At 42.2% G+C, this 21,881-nt stretch overlaps 1 long non-coding RNA gene across 1 annotated transcript in view; it reads right to left on the reverse strand.

Moving 5' to 3' along the window:
- Positions 1–9,762: 9,762 nt before the first annotated feature.
- LOC138784310 (uncharacterized) overlaps positions 9,763–21,881 on the reverse strand; it is a 123,496-nt gene continuing 111,377 nt past the window's right edge. Inside the window, exons 3-4 of the long non-coding RNA XR_011361812.1 lie at positions 11,995–12,041; positions 9,763–9,992 (exon numbers count right to left, since the gene is read on the reverse strand). This is a non-coding gene — a long non-coding RNA (uncharacterized lncRNA). The remainder of the gene's footprint in view (positions 9,993–11,994; positions 12,042–21,881) is intronic.

A 21,881-nucleotide genomic window follows, 5' to 3' on the forward strand; every position in this document is an offset into this window, starting at 1 on the left:
CTTTACTGATACAGAGTGTTCTCTATTGGTAGAGAACACCTTATGTACCTTATTGTTGGATTGTGAAATGAATCATCTGCATTTCAATTATTTGGGGAAAAATTGCTTTGATATTGAAGAGATTTGGATTACAAACACATTCCCGAAGTGAATTATACTCGTAATCCAAGGTTTCACTGTATATTACTGGTCCTGTACTGATCCTGAGTTACATCCTGTATTATACTCCAGAGCTGCAGTCACTATTCTGCTGGTGGGGTCACTGTGTACATACATTACATTACTTATCCTGTACTGATCCTGAGTTACATCCTATATTATACTCCAGAGCTGCACTCACTATTCTGCTGGTGGGGTCACTGTGCACATACGTTACATTACTGATCCTGTACTGATCCTGAGTTACATCCTGTATTATACTCCAGAGCTGCACTCACTATTGTGCTGGTGGGGTCATTGTGTAAATACATTATTACATTACTGATCCTGAGTTTTATTCTGTGTTAGGGTACTATTACGCGGAACGATAATCGGCTGAATCGGCCCTATCCGGCCGATTATCATTCCATGTAAAAAACACAACGATCAGCCGATGATTGTTGTCATCGGCTGATCGTTGATATAGGTTCACACCTATAATTGTCGGGCACCGACCGCGCATCACTACGTGTAATAACGGTGTACGGCCGGCGGCTAACGATTTGCAAAAGAATACATTACCTATCCATGGTCCAGGGCTCCTCCTGCTCCTCTTCTCCCCGGGTCCCGCGTGCTGCAGCTTCACAGCGGCCTGTCTTAGCTGATGGCTTCTCAGCCAATCACAGGCCAGGACCGCCGCGGCCAGTGATTGGCTGAGTGGCCTGTCAGCTAAGACAGACCGCTCTGAAACTGCAGCGCGCAGGACCCGGGGAGAAGAGGAGCAGGAGGAGCCCTGAACCCTGAATCTAGCGGATCGGTGCTCGTTTACATTTATTATCGGGCCCCTATTGGCCCGTCTAATAGTACCCTTATACTCCAGAGCTAAACTCACTATTCTGTGTAACCCAGTTCTGCCCTGTACACCAGCTTTAGTGTAACCGCTGTATAAATAAATAAATATATATATATATATATATATATATATATATATATATACTGTGTATATACACATCCTGGCCAGGGTGCCCCCGGTGTATGGGGAAAGACGCTTTCTCTCAGTTATCCTCTTTGCTATCTCCCATGTTCCAGCTTCCTGTCTGCCTACAGACTCGTCACTATGCGACTTCCAAGAATTTTGGCAATTGAATTTTTCTGTTTTCCTAAAATTCCATTATGTGACTCCATGATATCCGATGTCACCAAACTTACAGATTATTTTTCTAACTTTTTTTCTTTTGCCCTTTGGTTTAGATTTAAAAAAAACCTTTCTTAAGTAAAAGGAAATGTATCTAATTTTCTATAAATTCCAGTCACTCTTTATACACGTTAATTGAATAAAGAATAATAGAAATATATAATATAATATACACTCAGTGACAAAAAAATAAATAACGCTCCAAGGAACTGAATTGAATGACACTTTCTATGTGTAATGTGATGATAATACAGTGGTGACTTGGATTACGAGCATAATTCTTTTCGGGACTGCGCTTGTAACACAAATCTACTCTTACACCAAAGCAAATTTTCCCATAAGAAATCTGATATGCAGACAATTGGTTCCACACCCCAAAATAATGATTTATTATTCTGAATAACATGTAACAGATGAAACAAAAATTCAGAAACAGCAGAATCTGTGATATTATAAGTTACTGTACAGTAATGGAGAGGATGGGAAACAAGGGCTGACAGAGACTGTAGGGAGCATGAGGGAATGAGCAGGGCAGATGTGGGCACATACATGCAGCACTCTCTGTCCGGGGAGAGAGGGGTTACAGCTATGGAGATATTACCTCCACCGTCCTGTCCCCTGATGAAAGCCCCAGCCTGAAGTGGATCTGCTATGATTTGGAAGGTGAGGGAGACTTCCTGGGTCAGAGTACAGGGCTGTAGACCCCGCTATGCAGGCCATGCCCCTCCTCCACTCCCCCTCCCACCCAGTACAGGGAGCTCTTAAACCAAAGCAATGCTCTTAAACCAAATCACAGTTTTGAAAAACTGTAAGCTCTTAAACCAAGTTACTCTTAAACCTAGGTACCACTGTATATGAGTGATTTAATGATGATGTATGTGTGATGAAACAATGATATATGTGTGATGTAATGATGATGTATGCGTGATGTAATAATGATGTATGGGGTAGTGTGTTCTCCACACATCATCACACCAGTAGGGGGCAGTGTGTCCTCCACATATCATCACACCAGCAGGGGGCAGTGTGTTCTCCATATCATCACACTAGCAGGGGGTAGTGTGCCTTCCAGAGCACAGTTAAGATTGAAGCCCACACCATTTGGCTCCACACTACAACAAACCAAGCCTCAGTGGATCACAAACTGAACCTGGATTCATCACTAAAGACAATGGGGGAGATTTATCAAAGTGGTATAAAGTAGAATTGTCTCAGTTGCCCCTAGCAACCAATCAGATTCCACCTTTCATTTTACAAATACCCTGTGAGGAATGAAAGGTGGAATCTGATTGGTTGCTAGGGGCAACTGGGCCAATTTCACTTTACACCATGTTTGATAAATCTCCCCCTATATGTTTCACTCTGCAGCAGGTTTCTCATCCTCGACATCACTGCAAAAAAAGGCAGCTGCTGTCAGTGGGTGTGTTTTGAGGATTTCTTCAGTATTTCGCAGGTGATATAATTATAGTCAGTGCATCAGATATATAACATTTAGTAATGCTGCGTTTACACGTAACGATTATCGTGCGAATTCGAACGATAATCGTACGTGTAAACGCAGCGAAGGATCAAACGACGAACGAGAAATCGTCATTTTGATCTTTCAACATGTTATCAAATCGTCATTTGCAAAAAATTCGCCGATTGTTCCGTGTAAACAGTCGTCGCGCAATAGTCCGGCCGCCCGCCGCCCCTCGCTCATCCACAGCCCCCTGCGCTGGCTCGATCGCCACCCCCGCCGCCGCTCCGATAGCCCCCCCCCCCGCCGCCGCTCCGATCGCCCCCCTCGCCACCGCCGCTTCGGTCGCCCCCGTCGCGAGCATACGTTACCTGCTCCGCGTAGCAGGTCTTCCGACATCCCCGGCTCCCCTTTTCAGTGCACTGATTGGCTGAAGAGAGGAGCCGGGAATTTCAAACGGCTCCTCTTCAGCTAATCAGTGCGATCAGAGCGCTGGCGGGGGTGGCGATCGGGGCGGTGGGGGTGGCGATCGGGGCCGGGCTGCGGATGAGCGGGGGACCGGGCTGTGAACGGAGGGCCGGGCTGCGAGGGGGGGGCCGGGCTGCGAGCTGGGGGCCGGGCTGCGAGCGGGGGGCCGTGCTCCGAGAGGGGGCCGGGCTGCGAGCGGGGGGCCGGGCTACGGGCGGGCCGGGCTGCGGGCGCACGATCGCAAAACGATTTTTCCATACGATATATCATACCGTCTAAACGCTGATCGTTATGAAAATAAAAATGTTACTCCGACATCCTTAATCGTACGATCGGCCCAATTATCGTTTCGTGTAAACGCAGCATAAATATAGTGTACAGTTATGTTCACATTACGTATGAGACAGGCCGTTCCATGACCTGGCCGGGACACGGAACTGCCGGTCTCTGAAAAGATCATCCCAGCCAGTACTGCAGTACCAGCCACATGATCTTTAGCGCCGCAGAGTTCTGATGCAGGTGCATCCGTGCGCGCCTGCATCATAACTCCCCACAGCACTAACAGGGTTTTCTGCGGCCGCTATTCACTGAATAGCGGCCGCAGAAAACTGACATGTCAGGTGTTTGCGGCACCACAAGGGATCCCAGACGAAGCATATACTATGGACATGTATCATCCGGCGTACGGATGATTTTCGGCGGAAAGTGACGATTTGCGCATTACTTTATTTGCAAATGGCTGATTTGCGAAAAAAATATTTGCAAATCGGCACTTTCCGCCGAGTACGCCGGGGGCGGGGAGGGGGTGTGAAGGGGGCGGAACGGAGGGCGCGGACTCAGAGTCCGCACGATTCACCATCCGTTCCGCCAAAAGATACGCCGAAAACCTACTCCAGTCTTCAGCTGGCGTAGGTTTTCGGCGGTGCGCACCAGAGCGCACGGGATTTATGTAGAGGCAGTCCGCCTCTACATAAATCCCCGTAGCGCTGGAGATGCGGGGACATTTTTAAGTCCGGCGTAAAAAACGCCGTACTTAATAAATGTCCCCCTATGTGTATACGCTCCGGCCAGGATTCCATAGACAGCAAGGTAATGTATATTTTCATAATAATCCGTAATGTACTGTAATGTACAACGGCCGTGGTTTTATTAAAATATACATTGTGTGAACATAGCCACAGTAAATATATGAATAAAAAAAGAGCCGTTCTTATCTAATAATTATAGAAGAAAACATAAAGTCCTGGCTGCGGTCAGGAACGTATCGGCTGGGTGTAACAGTGAGGTATTATATTTTACGAGACATTTTGGTGCTCCTTGAAGTGTGCAGGTGAGCGGCGGGAGCACAGAGGCTACTCTCAGAGCAGGAGGAATTCCCCATAGTTGGGAGATAGTGGTGGGGCAGGAAGCGGAAGGTCTGAACAGAGTCCTCTTGTTGCCGCTCTCTTACACCTCTTTGATTGTCTTTCTTTTCCTTTTCTATTTGCCTAATGACCTCCAGGTGCTCCGTATAACGTAAAGAAGAAAAAAAATCTGTAAAATGTTTTTTTTTTTTATGTCGATCTGCAGCGTTAATGGTCATCTGCGGGGCCAGAGATTGTTTACGGGGAAAGGAAACTTCCTCGAAATGTTTCAAATCAAGACGTTAAACTTTATAGGATCCTATAATATAAGTAATTACATCTAATTTCCTGCAGGCGGGGGGAGGCCGTGTGCGACGCCGCTTCCAGAAAATTCCGTTAGTTTTCGAATGATAAAAATGAAGGAATTAGCAAATTAAGTGACATCACACTTGTTACTGAATGACCGCTGTGTATAAAGCTGCTTATGTTTGTATTAAAAACTCCTTCTTCTTGGGAAATTGGTAAACATTAAAAGAGGACCTGTCACCCCCGATGCCGGGGTGACAGGCTCCTGACCCCCCGTTAGAGACCCCTATACTCACGTGATCCCGCCAGGTCCCGCTTCTGGAGATGGTCGGGTCACGGAGATATCGGCGCCCGAAGCCCGGCGCGCGCACTCTTCATATGAGTCCAACACTCATAGAGAATGACAGGAGAGTCCAGCGCTCCGTCATTCTCTATGAGCGTTGGACTCATCTGAGGAGCGCGCGCGCCGGGCTTCGGGCGCCGATATCTCCGTGACCCGACCATCTCCAGAAGCGGGACCTGGTGGGATCACGTGATTATAGGGGTCTCTAACGGGGGGTCAGGAGCCTGTCACCCCGGCACGGGGGGTGACAGGGTCCCTTTAAGGGGTACTGCAACAACAACAACAAAATTATTTAAAGGGGTTATCCAGCGCTAGAAAAACATGGCCACTTTCCCCCTGCTGTTGTCTCCAGTTTGGGTGGGGTTTTGAAACTCAGTTCCATTGAAGTAAATGGAGCTTAATTGCAAACCGCACCTGAACTGGAGACAACAGTAGGGAGAAAAGTGGCCATGTTTTTGTAGCGCTGGATAAACCCTTTAAAATCAAATGATTTCAGAAAGTTATAAAGATTTGGTGGACAGAGGTGGCAGCAGAGAGCACTGTGTCAGACTAGAAAGAATACACAACTTCCTGCAGGACATACAGCTATTTTAATAGAAGTAATTTACAAATCTAAATAACTTTCTGACACCAGCAAACGAAAACTGGTGGGATTTGCCCATAGTAACCAACTGGATTTTAACCAATTAAAAAAAAAAATCCATGCTGGGTTTGAGGCAAGATGCAGGTTTTTAATCTATTCTAGAATGGACGTCGAATTTTCCAGCGGATTTCTTCAGTTTCTCTTCTAATAGTTTTGGTAGATTTGGTGGTGAAAAAAAAAAAATAATGAAGTGATCACAATTACCCAATAAAAAATATTTACTTGGACTAAAATGAGAATCCAAATGCATCTCAAAAACTGCTGGAAAATCTTCTGGATCAATGCAACCAACTAAGAAACTAAATGTGGAGCAATGTAGAAATGTGCTACATTAAGATTTCATTGAGTTATTAAAGGGGATATCTGGTTAAAGGGGATATCTATGTCTAGTAGACATATATAACCTATGCTGCGCCCTTTCACTGCTCTGGACATGTAAAATCTTCCTCTCAGAGTTCACTCCGTCTCCCCCCTCCCTTCAGAGACAGAAGACGTGGTTTGCTTTTACTATGAGCTTGCAAACCAGGTCCACAGCTGAGGTCACTTAGTCAGAAGCCCACTGGCCATTTCTCACATTCAGTGCCTATACTGCTCATGGGCCTCCTGTATTTTTACTAATACAGGAAGACATTTTTTACATTTATCAAGCCCACATTAATAAAAATCACTCTTGTGCAGAGCAAAGGTGTGTATAGGTGCCAGTGGTCAGGAATTAGGAGTTAGCACTCCAACATTAGACGCAGTGCATGCTGGGATATGTAGTCTCCAGGCAGCAGGCCATACATGTGGATCAGTGACATGGAAAAGAGTCACCAGAGCGGCAAAAACTCTTTTTTAACCCCTTTAAGTGTTAGTAGCATATGTAAGCACTGTATAGGGGTTCTTAGATTGGGCGACAGTATATAAGTTTTGGGCCTATGGCTGAGGGACTGCATACTATTGTTATTTATTATTATATTTTTTTCTTATTTTTATTTTTTTTTAATGTTAAATATACTTTTGTAATTTTTTTTTCTTTCTTATCTTATCATAGGGCTAGTGCCAAGAACTGGAACAACCCAGGGTACTGTAGAGCGTAAGGCTGACCCTAGTAAGTGAATCAGTCAGCAGAAATTCATGTTCCAAACTGCTGGCCCTGTTAGATTAAATAGGGTAAGGAGACACGTGGTACCTTTCATATATGTGTCTGTGCTTCCTGAACATAGAAAAATGTCAAAGAGACATTTCTGAGCTCCTGAAGTGCCAAGGGCTATCAATCCTCTTTGCACCCCTCCCAAACTGCATCTAGCTCTCCTTACCAGCTCCATGGAGAACGAATAGAGCTGTGGTATGCATGCTCAGTTATGCCCTATCATGTGAATACTTTGGATATTGCATGATTATCCCAGATGTGAATACCCCTTTAAGGAGAGCCCAAGGAACCCAATTCCAAAGAAAAGTAAGATTGTGGTGGGTTCCCATCTGTTTGTATTTTCTATTCCACATATTTTGGATACAATTGTGATGTATAGAGCGGAGTGTGCCGAGTACACATCTGTGGGCCAGTCTCCAGGTATCCGTGGGTCAATCTATGGCAGGGTTTTGTTTCCCTGGTACTTTTTAACATCCTGATTTTTCATTTTGATTTCAAAGGAATAAGAAGTAGCACATACAGCGAAAATATAGGGGTCACCACCATGGGCCATGTTCTAACTTGACCCTCTGAGCTGCAGGGATGTTTTTGTTTCTGAATTCAAAATGCAGCGGTGGGTAACGGTGATGCCTAGTGTTGAGTGAGCGCTTAAATGCTCGAGTTGGCTTGCTAGTGAGAGGCCTATCGGCGTGGGTAAGAGGGATACTAGTTCTCCTTGAGGTGAGTACGCCACAAAGACATGTGGAGACTTACAGGTCATTGCTGCTCTTCTGGGAATCCTGGGAAGAAATTATATACAAAATAGCTCTCACGTCCCTTGGATGTCCCTTCGATAGGCCTCTTACTAGGTAACCAATACCCTGCTCTGCCCTGAAGAGGGGCAGCAACCCCAAAACAGCTGTCTGCAGATGGGAAATCTTTCCTTTTGGAGAGATTGTTTGGCTTAGCATAAAATCCCCAGTCAATAATCTAAGACTCCTAGATAGAGTTAGACTTGATTTGAAGAAACATCTCTTTGCCCAAGAGGTCTGAGAGCTATTTTGCATATCCTTTCTTCCCAGAATTCCCAGTGGAGCAGCAATGGCCTGTAAGTCTCCACACGTCTTTATGATGAACCCTCGTCAAGGAAAATTAGTATTCCTTGAGGTTATTTAGAGAGATATAGCTAATGGCTGAAAAATCATTGAGATCTATGCTTGATCTAGCATGCTTGCTCAACACCAGTGATGACTTAAATGTCTGTTATTCTGGGCAGATTGTGGGGGTGTGGAGGTGGGGTGCTACACTCAGCAATGATGTCCCACACGGGACCAGCAGTACAATGGGCAAGTAAGGCTAGAGATGATCGAACATTGAGAAATGTTAGCTTTGTTTAAACTTCAGCATTTGATTCCCGCTGCCTTCCCTTTCCGTGGGGAAGGTGGAGCAAGCCCGAGTACCGCCTGGAAAACAGGGATACAGCCTATTACCTAGGCTGTATCCCTGTTTTCCAGGTGGTACTCGGCTTGCTCCACCTTCCCCAACGAACGGGAAGGCATCGGGAATTAAATGCTGAAGGTTCGAGTTCGATTAAACCTAACATTTCTCAATGTTCGATCATCTCTAAGTAAGAAAAGTTTCCACTGTAACCAAGAGGAAAGCCAAGGGTGCCCTGGACTACCTTACATTATCACAAACAGCAGCACCTTTCATAGACCATTGAGTAATGTTAATTGACATTAGACATATGGCGGAAGGTCATAAGTGTCAAGTGAAGTTTTCTGCTGGACGATACAGTTGGCGGTCTACATGTAGATGAAGCCATATCCAGAAGGGGCATTGAGGGGGCTTAACATACTGGTGGTGGTGCCAAGGCCTGGACAACATTCTCCTGTATAGCCCTGAGACATTGGTCACCATACTACAATCCTTGGATGGACATCTATTAGCTGACCATCTGCAGCCGTACCCCAACCACAGTGTCCTCTTTCTAAAAGACAATGCTTCATGTCATGAGGCCTAGATCACCAGGGAGTGGATGGAGAAATACAACAATGAATTCTCGACATAACTTTGGCACTTGGACCCAAACAACTGTAATCTCATTGAACACGTTTGGGATCAACTGCACTGTCTGGGGGATCTGCTCATACTCCTCCAAAAAATGTAGACCAACTGCTGGAGCTGCTGAGTTAAGTATGGAGTAGGAGTGGTGTATTCTTTCCAGTCTGACACAGTGCTCTCTGCTGCCACCTCTGTCCATGTCAGGAACTGCCCAGAGCAGTAGCAAAGCCCCATGAAAAACCTCTACTGCTCTGGACAATTCCTGACATGGACAAAGGTGGCAGCAGAGAGAACTGTGTCAGGCTGGAAAGACTACTACTTGCAGGACATACAGCAGCTGATAAGTACTGGATTTTTTTAATAGAAGTAAATTACAATTCCATATAACTTTCTAAAACCAGATGATTTAAAAAAAATTCTCTGGAGTTCCACCTTAAGGTATCTTTAGCCAATACATATTTTCTGGCTGTAAATCATAGATATAGCAGAGCTGGATTTGTCAGAACGGTCTCTGTTCTCAGTAGTGGTCCAGATAATGCTGTAGGTTAATCTTCAGTCCTGTCTAAATTCCCAGCTGAGAATTTGTAATTTCAGCATCCATTGTTCTCAATGACGCACAGGGCTCTGCTAAACCGACAACCTCAGCTCTTTATTAACACAAACTGTGCACATACAACGGTACGGTTCAAACAATAGATGCTCTGAAATGGTTGTTAGACATGCAGAGAAAATATTGTCTGTGAATTCCGAGAGAATAAAGAATTTCCAGTGGCAGTGGGTGTTTTGCATAGTATGGAGGCCAGATTGTGGTGGGTGGAAGCGAGCATGATATTTCAATAAACTCCGTGCAGATGGCGCGCACAATTATAGGAATGGACCGCATACCTGCGCCTCCCGCCTAGTATAGGGAATCCCGCTGAGCCTGGAATAAAGAGGGTATATGTACAAGAAATATTAGAGTAGGAATAGTCACATATAAGATATGGCGGATGGATGTAAAGATAGATACAGTGGGGAAAATAAGGATTGGATATGCTGCCGATTTGGCAAATTTTATACCGGACCGCTCCATCCTTCATGCCATAACTGTGCTCAGCCAATTGTGGCTGAGCAGCTGATGACGCGGCAGAGGGGGGCCGGCATGAGGGACGTATGGAGCAGTCCGGCGGACGGGGGTCGACACGAATCAGGTCAGTATAGTGCATCACACTTCCGGGTCTAGCGTGGGTGGGGGGGAACACGGGTAAGGGGGCCATTCTCTAACATAACATACATTACAAAGTTGTATAAATTTGTAATGTGTGTTATTAAGTGAATAATTTTGAAACGCCGCACTACCTCTTTGAAGAAAAACTAACATGTCCAAGAGAGACAGGATTCTTGCTGGTCAGTGATCAAATCCTTATTTCATCTAATAAAATGCCAATTTATATAAAGATAGATAATAGATAGATAGATAGATAGATAGATAGATAGATAATAGATAGATAGATAGATAGATAGATAGATAGATAGATAGATAGGAGATAGATAGAAAGATAGATAGATAGATAGATAGATAGATAGATAGATAGATAGAGGAGATAGATAGATAGATAGATAGATAGATAGATAGGAGATAGATAGATAGATAGGAGATAGATAGATAGATAGATAGATAGATAGATAGATAGAGGAGATAGATAATAGATAGGAGATAGATAGGAGATAGATAGATAGATAGATAGATAGATAGATAGATAGATAGATAGATAGGAGATAGATAGATAGGAGATAGATAGGAGATAGATAGAAAGATAGATAGATAGATAGATAGATAGATAGATAGATAGATAGATAGATAGATAGATAGGAGATAGATAGATAGATAGATAGATAGATAGATAGGTGATAGATAGATAGATAGATAGATAGATAGATAGATAGGAGACAGATAGGTAGATAGATGATAGATAGATAGATAGATAGATAGATAGATAGATAGATAGATAATAGATAGATAGAGAGATAGATAGATAGATAGATAGATAATAGATAGATAGAGAGATAGATAGATAGATAGATAGATAGATAGATAGGAGATAGATAGGAGATAGATAGATAGATAGATAGATAGATAGGAGATAGATAGATAGATAGATAGATAGATAGATAGATAGATAGAATAGAACTGAAATGGAGAATGATTACATTATGAGACTACTGCACTTGGTTCTAAACAATAATTATTTTTGCTTTGATGGTCAGATTTACCTTCAGAAAAGGGGTGTGGCCATGGGTGCCAATGTGGCACCCACTTTTGCAAACATCGTTATGGCACACCTCGAAGAGACCAAAATCTATGTAGCCCACCACTTCAGGCATGCCCTGGTGTGGTGGCGCTACATAGACGACATATTCATGATTTGGACAGGGGGCGCCACTGAGTTAAATGATTTTGTTCAATTTCTGAATACAATAGATGATACAATAAAATTCTCTATGACATGTGACACCAGTAGTATACAATATCTTGACACTTTTGTATCTAGAGAGAATGACAAGTTGGTTAGCAAGTTATATGTAAAACCTACTGACTGCAACAATATGCTCAAATACAATAGCTGCCACCCTGGTAAAATGCTTAAATCTCTCCCCAAAAGCCAGATGAGCTCGCAGAATCATACAGAAAGAGGATGATCTTGAGGAGTCCTTGAATAGAATGGTCCAACAATTTGAAGATAGGGGATACCCTTCAGACTTATTATACAAGTGTAAAACTGAAATACAAGGTACAAGTAGAGAGTCTTTACTAGGTAAAAAAGAACATACCAATAAAACCCTGAGAATACCGTTTGTAACTACTTATAATCATTTTTCTCCCCGAATAGCATTCATAATAAATAAACATTGGGATATTATGAAAAAAGGCTACACGAACATACCTGAATTCCAGAATCCACCTCTGATGTCCTATAGAAGGGGAATGAACCTAAAAGACAAATTGGTTAAAACAGATGTGAGGATATACGATGGACAGACACAAACATTTTTGACCTCCAAGAAACTGGGTTCTTATCCTTGTTTATCATGCAAAAATTGTAAACATATGACAAAGGGACCCATTTTTAAACATCCTAAAACATTAAAGGAATTTAAAATACAACATTATCTTACGTGTGACTCGGACTATGTAGTCTATATTCTATGGTGCCCATGTAAAAAAATCTATGTAGGAGAAACCACCAACGATCTAAAAACTCGCATGAATCAACATAGATACACCATTAGAATAAAAAAAACGGACCTTCCTGTGTCAAAACATTTCGCCGAAATGGGACATACAGAACGGGATCTACAATTTATGGTGGTAGATAGGGTGTTCTGCCCTAAGAGAGGGGGCGATAGACAATTAATACTAAAAAAGCGTGAACTACAATGGATCTATAAAACCGAGGCCCTGGGAGCAGATGGCCTCAATGTTGAGTACAAAACGTCTAAATTTACATGTGGTTAGAGCCCGATCTCTCTTGTCAGCCTGAGGATGCTGAACAGTCTGGGATTGAAAACATGGTGAACAACAATAAACACCTGATTATAAAATTTTTTTAACATTTTTATGTTGATATTTACCTATGTCTCTTCTTCTTCTTTATAGATGTAATCTGTATAGCGGCGGAGGATCTGACTAAACAGGGCGAGACCAGGAGGAACCAAGTTTCTAACAACTGGAGTATATTCACATTGATGCGGCATACTACTATGGCCGGACAGAAAAAGAAAAAATGATCTGGAGCGATCTGGTGAGCAGACCCGGGGATTTCCCAATCATGGCTGTCAGTTATGAAGTGTGGATACCGGGGTCACCGCATACTTATATTTATGTCCATTTGGCCGCAGAATATTTCCACTTACGCTTGGAGATTAGTAGTAGCCGCGGGCGGTCTCAAATCTTGAGATACGTCATCAGGGGTCATCCCCTAGGGGAGGGTTTTCCCTTCCTTTTTCATGAATGAAAACATCGTTTGTAAGCTCCGTAGCATGCGATTGGTCCTAAGTCCGCTCCTGACAAGTCAAGATCCGACGCTGCCGACTGAGTCAGAATACTTGAACATTATGTATTATATACAATTATGGTATTAACAGACGGTGAAAGCCGCCGATTTCAAGCAGTAATTTCACTGCACATGGGGTCTTACACGGACACTATCACGGACTCACAGATCTGGTTTGTTTACAAACCCTTATCATGATTGACACTTGAATGAGCCTATCACTGTTCACTGTTTATTAAGCACCTGTTATATAAGAAAATGCTGTTGTTCACTATTGTATGCTTGAGGAGGACGGCGTTGAGGCCGTCGAAACGTCGCATCTACTCTAAATTTGCTGTGCTGCACTATGTTGTACTACCACCTTTGATGGAATAAACACTTTTCGTTTGGAACTTTATATACGTGTGCCGTGGAATATACTTATCTAGATAGATAGATAGATAGGAGATAGATAGATAGATAGATAGATAGATAGATACAGTAGATAGATAGATAGATAGATAGATAGATAGATAGATAGATAGATAGATAGGAGATAGATAATAGATAGATAGATAGATAGATAGATAGATAGATAGATAGATAGATAGATAGATAGAAGATAAATAATAGATAGATGGATAATAGAACATTTCCCAGTGGACACTTTCATCATATTCTCTGTTATTGTATCAGACATATAGCAATGTGTGAGACTATAGAAAGTGCTCAGTTATTCCTAGAGAGCAGCTACAGTATATACAAGGACTTTTCTACGTTTAGTCTCTATACGTTTCTCCTGTACACACTCCTGCTTCTATTTTACATATGTTCTGACTTCAATATGCAAAATTTATTTTTCTGGTTAAATTCCCCAGTGAACCCTATACAGTAATTCACTGTGACTGCAACTAAAGGGCTATAAATGAAGGGCCCCCAATGGGAAGACAGCAGGGACTGGCTATTCCCTAATATAGTAGGAATATTATGGGATGGACTCCTTATAACTCTTGCAGTGTCCTATGGGATGTTATCATGATGTCATTTGGTCACGGTAAAATCCTCAATATTCCACTTTGGGAGAAATAAAGTTGCAGGTCACTGGCCCTCTCCCTCCTATCTCACAAAAAAAAAACATTAGAGACCTCGCTTAGAGGAATTGTCTAGACCGGACAAAATATCAGTTAAACCAGGGATAGGAAACCTTTGGCCTTTCAGCTTTGGCTGTCCAGGAATAATGGGATCTGTTGTTTTGCAGCAGCTGGAGGGCTGAAAGTTCCCCATTCCTGAGTTCATTACACTAGTCAAGACTCTGTTGAGAACAGCAGTGTGAACAGAGACTACTGTAAGGTTTTAACATGAGACATGGCAAACTTTGGCTCACTAAAAGTAATTTTCTAATTAACTCTGTTAAAAAATTCCCTACCGTTTTGTGTCCACAGCTTCTATGCTAACCTATGTGTTTCCATAGTAACAGACAACAGTCGTAGTCGTAGTCTGATCATGCAGTTACACACTGTGGACACAAAACAGTTGGAGATTACTGACTGTATTTAAAGTTCACTGTGTATTAAAACAGGTTATCCAGGATTAGAAAAACATGGACGCTTTCTTCCAGAAACAGTGCCACTCTTGTCCTCATTTTGGGTCTGGTACTGCAGATCAGTTCTATTGAAGTAAATAGAGCTAAATTGTAATACCACACACAACCTGATTACAGGGGTGGTGCTCTTTCTGGAAGAAAGTTGCCATGTTTTTCTAATCCTAGATAACACCTTTAAGTTATTTTGGAGCAATAATACAAAAATACGGTAAAAAAAAAAAAATCCACAAATTAAAATTTTTAAATATATAAAAAATTTTTTTTTAAATATGTGATATTTAAAAATTTACATATTTTAAATTGACATACAAAGTTTTTTTTTTTTTTTACTAGAAAGAGTTAATTTGATCATAAAGAAAATGATTCATCGAGCCAATGTTCAATTATAACTTTCGCTGGCAGCCCCGGCCCTGCGGCTGTGAGTGAGGGGACAGTATATACATTGTGGTATATAAATATTCCCTGGGATCTGGCCAAGATGAAAGTCGGGATTGTTTGAAGAACAGCTGGGAGGAAAATCCAATGTAAAATGCATCCATTAAGGCAAATGAGATAACATCGGACACGCTTTGATGGATCCCCCACACCCCATTTATATCAGGCCAACCACTCGCACACACATGGTTTCACTGATGATCCTTATGGAAAATATTCTCACCATATACAATGACCAACACAGGAACTGTATGCAGGAGGGCAAGGGGAAATGACTATAGGGGGTGATGAGTAGTGAAAGATAAGAACACGTGTCATGGAATTATAGATAAAAAGATAGAGAGATTGAGGGATAGATAGATAGATAGATAGATAGATAGATAGATAGATAGATAGGAGATAGATAGATAGGAGATAGATAGATAGATAGATAGATAGATAGATAGATAGAAGATAGATAAATAGATAGATAGGAGATAGATAGATAGATAGATAGATAGATAGATAGATAGATAGGAGATAGATAGATAGATAGATAGATAGATAGATAGAAGATAGATAGATAGATAGATAGAAGATAGATAGAAGATAGATAAATAGATAGATAGGAGATAGATAGATAGATAGATAGATAGGAGATAGATAGATAGATAGATAGATAGATAGATAGATAGATAGATAGGAGATAGATAGATAGATAGATAGATAGAAGATAGATAAATAGATAGATAGGAGATAGATAGATAGATAGATAGATAGAAAGATACCTACCCATCCCCCAAAAATCTCCTGTTTGCTTTGGCAATTCTAATATGTTATTAAGACCTGCCAATAAAGCTGATTTGATTTGATTTGATAGATAGATAGATATTTAGATAGGAGATAGATAGATAGATAGATAGATAGATAGATAGATAGATAGGAGATAGATAGATAGATAGAAGATAGATAGATAGATAGATAGATAGATAGATAGATAGATAGATAGATAGATATCTCCAGAGAAGGAAGCCCATTGCCAAGGGGCGCCTCCTAGTGGGGAGAGCACCAAACCACCCTGATACGTAGTCCCTCAGGTCCTCACTCTGTTGCGAGCTTTGGGACCTAAATAGGGAAACACCAGGGTGGCCCCTGTAAGTCAAAGTCTAACTCTGTGGCGAGTATAACGACATAAGACAAGGGTTACCAAGGCTAGGCATCCATCCACAGACTGCAGTTTCGGGGTATTTGCCCCTCGTCAGTGTGGAGCTGGATTCTGGCTACTGGGGCAATGATAGATAGATAGATAAATAGATAGATAGGAGATATATATGAGATAGCGGCATATATAACACTGCATTGCAGTAGTTTGTCATGGATGGTTAGGCGCTCTATGTAGAAGTATTTGAGTGTATAGCTGGCGTGTGAATCGGTTATACACATCACGTTACACTGACTTTTTATGTTTTTAGCTTCGAAAACCACAAGTTATCCAAACAGCGGGCATGTTATATAACTTCAGACAATAATTATGTTCTCTCTTATAACAAATGGTGTTGAACATACTTGTACAGTCATTAACATTACACGGTGCAAAAATATCAGAGACCCCCACATACCGACCCGCTTGTACCCGGTCGTAAGACAGCTATAATCTATGTGTTCTAGGCTGTTCCGTGACTCCGCTACATATACTACACACTGCCAGATGCTTTAATAACGGGTAACTATGCAAAAATGAAAGGAGAATTGTCATAAGTGGAAGGAAAATGAGCGTGTTTGTTTTACTGAAACGTTCTGACCCTCCAGACTAACAAAAAAAAAGGAAAGAAAAAAAAAAAGAGAACATTTCCAAAAAGAACTCATGATTGACACATCTATAGGGAAACAACATCCACTGTAAGACACTAAAGGGCCAATACCACTAACATATACTGCTTTATCTAATATTTTATATGTGTTTTTTTTTTTATTTCCATTTCTACATTTCCATTTACAGCATTTCAAGGATTCTTTTATCTACTCATTTATTCTCAATGAAGGGGCTGATGGCTATATGCGCACAGTGCTGGGGCTAAGAAAGACCCCCTGGTCTGTCCAGTACTGTTTTGGTGTCTATTACAGCATACCTTGGGTATGCTCTTAAAGTGGTACAGATTTGTAATTTAGCTCTATTTAAAAATCCCAAGTCTTCCAGTACTTACCAGCTGCTGTATGTACTGTAGGAAGTGGTGCATTCTTTCCAGTCTGACACAGTGCTCTCTGCTGCCACCTCTGTCCATGTCAGGAACTGTCCAGAGCAGGAACGGTTTTCTATGGGGATTTGCTACTGCTCTGGGCAGTTCCTGACATGGACAGAGGTGGCAGCAGAGAGCACTGTGTCAGACTGGAAAGAATACACCCCTTTCCTTTAGGACCTACAGTGGCTGATAAGTACTGAAAGATTCTATATAAATATATATCTTTCTGAATTTTTTTTTTACCGAAGTACCCTTTAAAAGTCAAGAGTAATATATATTCATGTAGGGAAAAAATGGATTAAATACAATGGGGGAGATTTATCAAACATGGTGTAAAGTGAAACTGGCTCAGTTGTCCCTAGCAACCAATCAGATTCCACCTTTCATTCCTCACAGATTCTTTGAAAAATGAAAGGTGGGATCTGATTGGTTGCTAGGGGCAACTGAGCCAGTTTCACTTTACACCATGTTTGATAAATTTCCCCAATATATCTATCCCAAAATTGTAATTTGTCATAGTACTTAAAGGCATTCACTGGTTTAGAAAACCCATTATGATACACCCTATTAGAGAATTCTGAGTTAACATAAGAGAGTCCTTTGTGAACAGTTATAGTGAGTGTCTCTAGCTCCGGAGGACCTGGCCTGACCTGTATTATACAGACCACTCACTGATTTGAATAGACATTGTGTAATGTTTCATTTCCCCTGTGGAGGTGCTGCAGGAAAATTAAACAGTTCTTCCCATATTTCTCCATAGGTTACACCTGGTTCTATAAGGTTCTATTAGTAGAACATCTCGTCATCAGCATAATGTCAAGAAACCCTTCCGACAAATTAGTATGGTTCAAGGAAAAGACCCCCTTAATGGGTATGTATATATATATATATATATATATATATATATATATATAGACCAACAAAACACAACAATCACTGAACTCAGGGAGAACAGTGAAAAATTCCAATGGAGTACTCATTTACAAGTCTCAATTGATTGTCCCATACAAAATTTGAATATGCAAAAAAGGGGTCCGTGGAGCCTCAGTTACGAGTCTCAAAACACGGGAATAGCCAGATATCCCTCTCTCCAGAGAAGGAAGCCCATTGCCAAGGGGTGCCTCCTAGTGGGGAGAGCACCAAACCACCCTGATACGTAGTCCCTCAGGTCCTCACTCTGTTGCGAGCTTTAGGACCTAAATAGAGAAACACCAGGGTGGCCCCTGTGAGTCAAAGTCTAACTCTGTGGCAAGTATAACGACATAAGTCAAGGGTTACCAAGGCTAGGCATCCATCCACAGACTGCAGTTTCAGGGTATTTGCCCCTCATCAGTGTGGAGCAGGATGCTGGCTACTGGGGCAATGATAAATAGACCAACAAAACACAACAATCACTGAACTCAGGGAGAACACACAGGGGCTACCCTGGTGTTTCCCTATTTAGGTCCTAAAGCTCGCAACAGAGTGAGGACCTGAGGGACTACGTATCAGGGTGGTTTGGTGCTCTCCCCACTAGGAGGCCAGGGCCAGGGATATCTGGCTATTCCCGTGTTTTGAGACTCGTAACTGAGGCTCCACGGACCCCTTTTTTGCATATTCAAATTTTGTATGGGACAATCAATGGAGACTCGTAAACGAGTACTCCATTGGAATTTTTCACTGTTCTCCCTGAGTTCAGTGATTGTTGTGTTTTGTTGGTCTATTTATCATTGCCCCAGTAGCCAGAATCCTGCTCCACACTGACAAGGGGCAAATACCCCGAAACTGCAGTCTGTGGATGGATGCCTAGCCTTGGTTACCCTTGTCTTATGTCGTTATACTCGCCACAGAGTTAGACTTTGACTTACAGGGGCCACCCTGGTGTTTCCCTATTTAGGTCCTAAAGCTCGCAACAGAGTGAGGACCTGAGGGACTACGTATCAGGGTGGTTTGGTGCTCTCCCCACTAGGAGGCACCCCTTGGCAATGGGCTTCCTTCTCTGGAGAGAGGGATATCTGGCTATTCCGTGTTTTGAGAATCGTAACTGAGGCTCCACGGACCCCTTTTTTGCATATATATATATATATATATATATATATTTTTTATTTTTTATTTTATTTTATTTATTTTTTTTTTTTTAATCCCCCTTGTTGTCAATAATATTTACATACTGTGGATCCTGAAGATTAGAACGTTGGGAGAAATGATTAGTTATTTTGCCGAGTTATTCCTCACGAGGCCGCAGAGAGTGATTATTGTGGAAATCTTATATGGTGGCTGCATACTTTTATGAAGTAAATCAGGAATGGTTTTACAAGGGCCTGTAATCTCTCCACTCCATAATAACCTTCACCCTCAGGGCCAATATCTCAGACAGCAACATGTTCTTATGTAAAACATATAGTTTGGTGGGTTCCAACCATTCATTTTGCAGTCCCACAGCAGTAGTATAGAAGCAACTTGGAAAAACCAGCAGATTGTATCATTTGTAGTCAAGCGAAGCTAAAAGCTGTGTCAGATCCTCCATCGTGGAGTCTGGACAAGAAAGGGTAAAGTCCGGCATTAGTATTGGTGGGCTTCTGAGTGTCCGAAGTGTTAGTACTTTATGTCTCTGGTCCAATAATGTCTACATCTTCTTGATCTCAGTTTGTAGATTATATTATTATATATTGTAAAACTGTGGCCTGTTTGGCATTTACTGTCACAATCCCGTGTCGGCCCCTTTGTCCATTGTCAGTCTGTATGCATCGTTCTCTAATAGTCATTGGTTCTGTTTCTTGTTTGTTTGGGTCTGGTATCTCCTCCAGCCTTTAGCCCATTGGCTTTCTAAATCTTCTGTCTTCTACAAGACCATGGACTGGTATCTTGTGTCTGTTTGGATCCATTATCACTAATTACCCTTTGGTCTGGGGTCTTTGATCTGTCCCGGTCTGGTGGCCCCCTTTCAGTTTGGGCCCAATGGCTGTTCTTGGTGTCTTCTACCTATCTAGGTCCCACTGTTTACCATCTTGTCTCCTGTTGTTTTTCTGGGTAATGCACCTCCTACCAACCTTTAGTCCAGAATTTGCTGACTAGCTCCAATTTGCTGTCTCCTAGAGGCCCTCTATACCCTTACCTAGCTTAGGCTAGGTTCACACCGCGTTTTTTGCAGTCCATTTAACATATATGTTTTATGAAAAAATGGATGCAAAAACGGATGCAATTGTGTGCCATCCGTTTGGATCAAAATGGATGGTTGGCGACGTTTTTATGTATGTTAAAAGTAACCATTTAAAAATGGACTGCAAAAACACAGTGTGACCCTAGCCTTAAAGTAACTCTGTACCCACAATCTCCCCCCCCCCCCCAAACTGCGTGTACCTTCAGATAGCTGCTTTTAATCCAAGATCTGTCCTGGAGTCCGTTCGGCAGGTGATGCAAACTGGCGTGGCCTAGAGTGTCTGTGCCCTGAGCCTCCTCCCCGCCCCTCCTCCTTCTCCTCGCATCTCCTCCCTGCCCTCTTCACCATTTGGAATGCCCCCTGCAGGATTTCTCCTAATCATCACTTGCCTAAGCGGTGCACATGTGCTGGATAGTTAAGATACATGTGCAGCGTTCAGACAAGTGATGAATAAGAGAAATCCTGCCATGGGGCATTCCTAAAAATGAAAAGGGTGGAAAGAGGGACAGAGAGGTGATGCAAGCCTTGGGCACAGACACTCTAGGCCACACCCTATTTGGTGGTGGTGGTGGGCCAGATTGTGGGTACAAAGCTTTAAGCCTATTTTGAAGACGTATTAAAGGGGATATCCAGTGCTACAAAAACATGGCCACTTTCTTTCAGAGTCAGCACCACTCTTGTCTCCAGTTCATTCACTTCAATGGAGCTGAGCAGCAAAACCTGCACCCAAACTGGAGACAAGAGTGGGGCTGTCTCTGAAAAAAAGTAGTCATGTTTTGGTAGCACTGGATAGCCCCTTTAATGGGCAAAAGTTGCCTATGCCAGTGGTTTCTTTTGAATGAAAAGATCCATTCTAACCAGGCTTAGGGTTCAAATAGGAGCAAACAAACAAGGTGGAGTATTCTCTCTGCCATTGTAAACTTTATTGGGTATCCGAAACAGGTCAAAGGCTCCTGTAGATTATTAAAGTTCTCCTTATTTTTCTTATCCATATTCCTTTTTATACTAGTCACCAGCCACAGTAAAAACCCATGGACTCACAGTTTGAAGCAATAAAAAGTGAGAAATGTAAGCACAACAGCAAATTTCCCTCTATTTATTTCCACTTTCATCACCAAGTAAAGCGGAGAACTTCACCATCCAGGTCGTTTTACGAGAACTTGTTCCATTTTTGATCTCGCTTTTTTTCTTTTTCTTTACAACTGTTTAAAGTTATTACAGCTGTTGAAATGTGATTCTCGAGTCAGTGAAATGGACTCTGTCTAATGATGGTGGATACACAAGGCAGCCATAGATAGCAGGAGGGGCTGGTCTTTTTTTCGCCCTATTTTTGCATTTCTGGCTTCAGGTTTTTTGACGTTTCAGCTGGAGACCCTTGAAGTGTGTTTACTAACTACTTTGT

The sequence above is a fragment of the Dendropsophus ebraccatus genome, chromosome 2, assembly GCF_027789765.1.
Source record: "Dendropsophus ebraccatus isolate aDenEbr1 chromosome 2, aDenEbr1.pat, whole genome shotgun sequence".
NCBI lineage: Eukaryota > Metazoa > Chordata > Amphibia > Anura > Hylidae > Dendropsophus > Dendropsophus ebraccatus.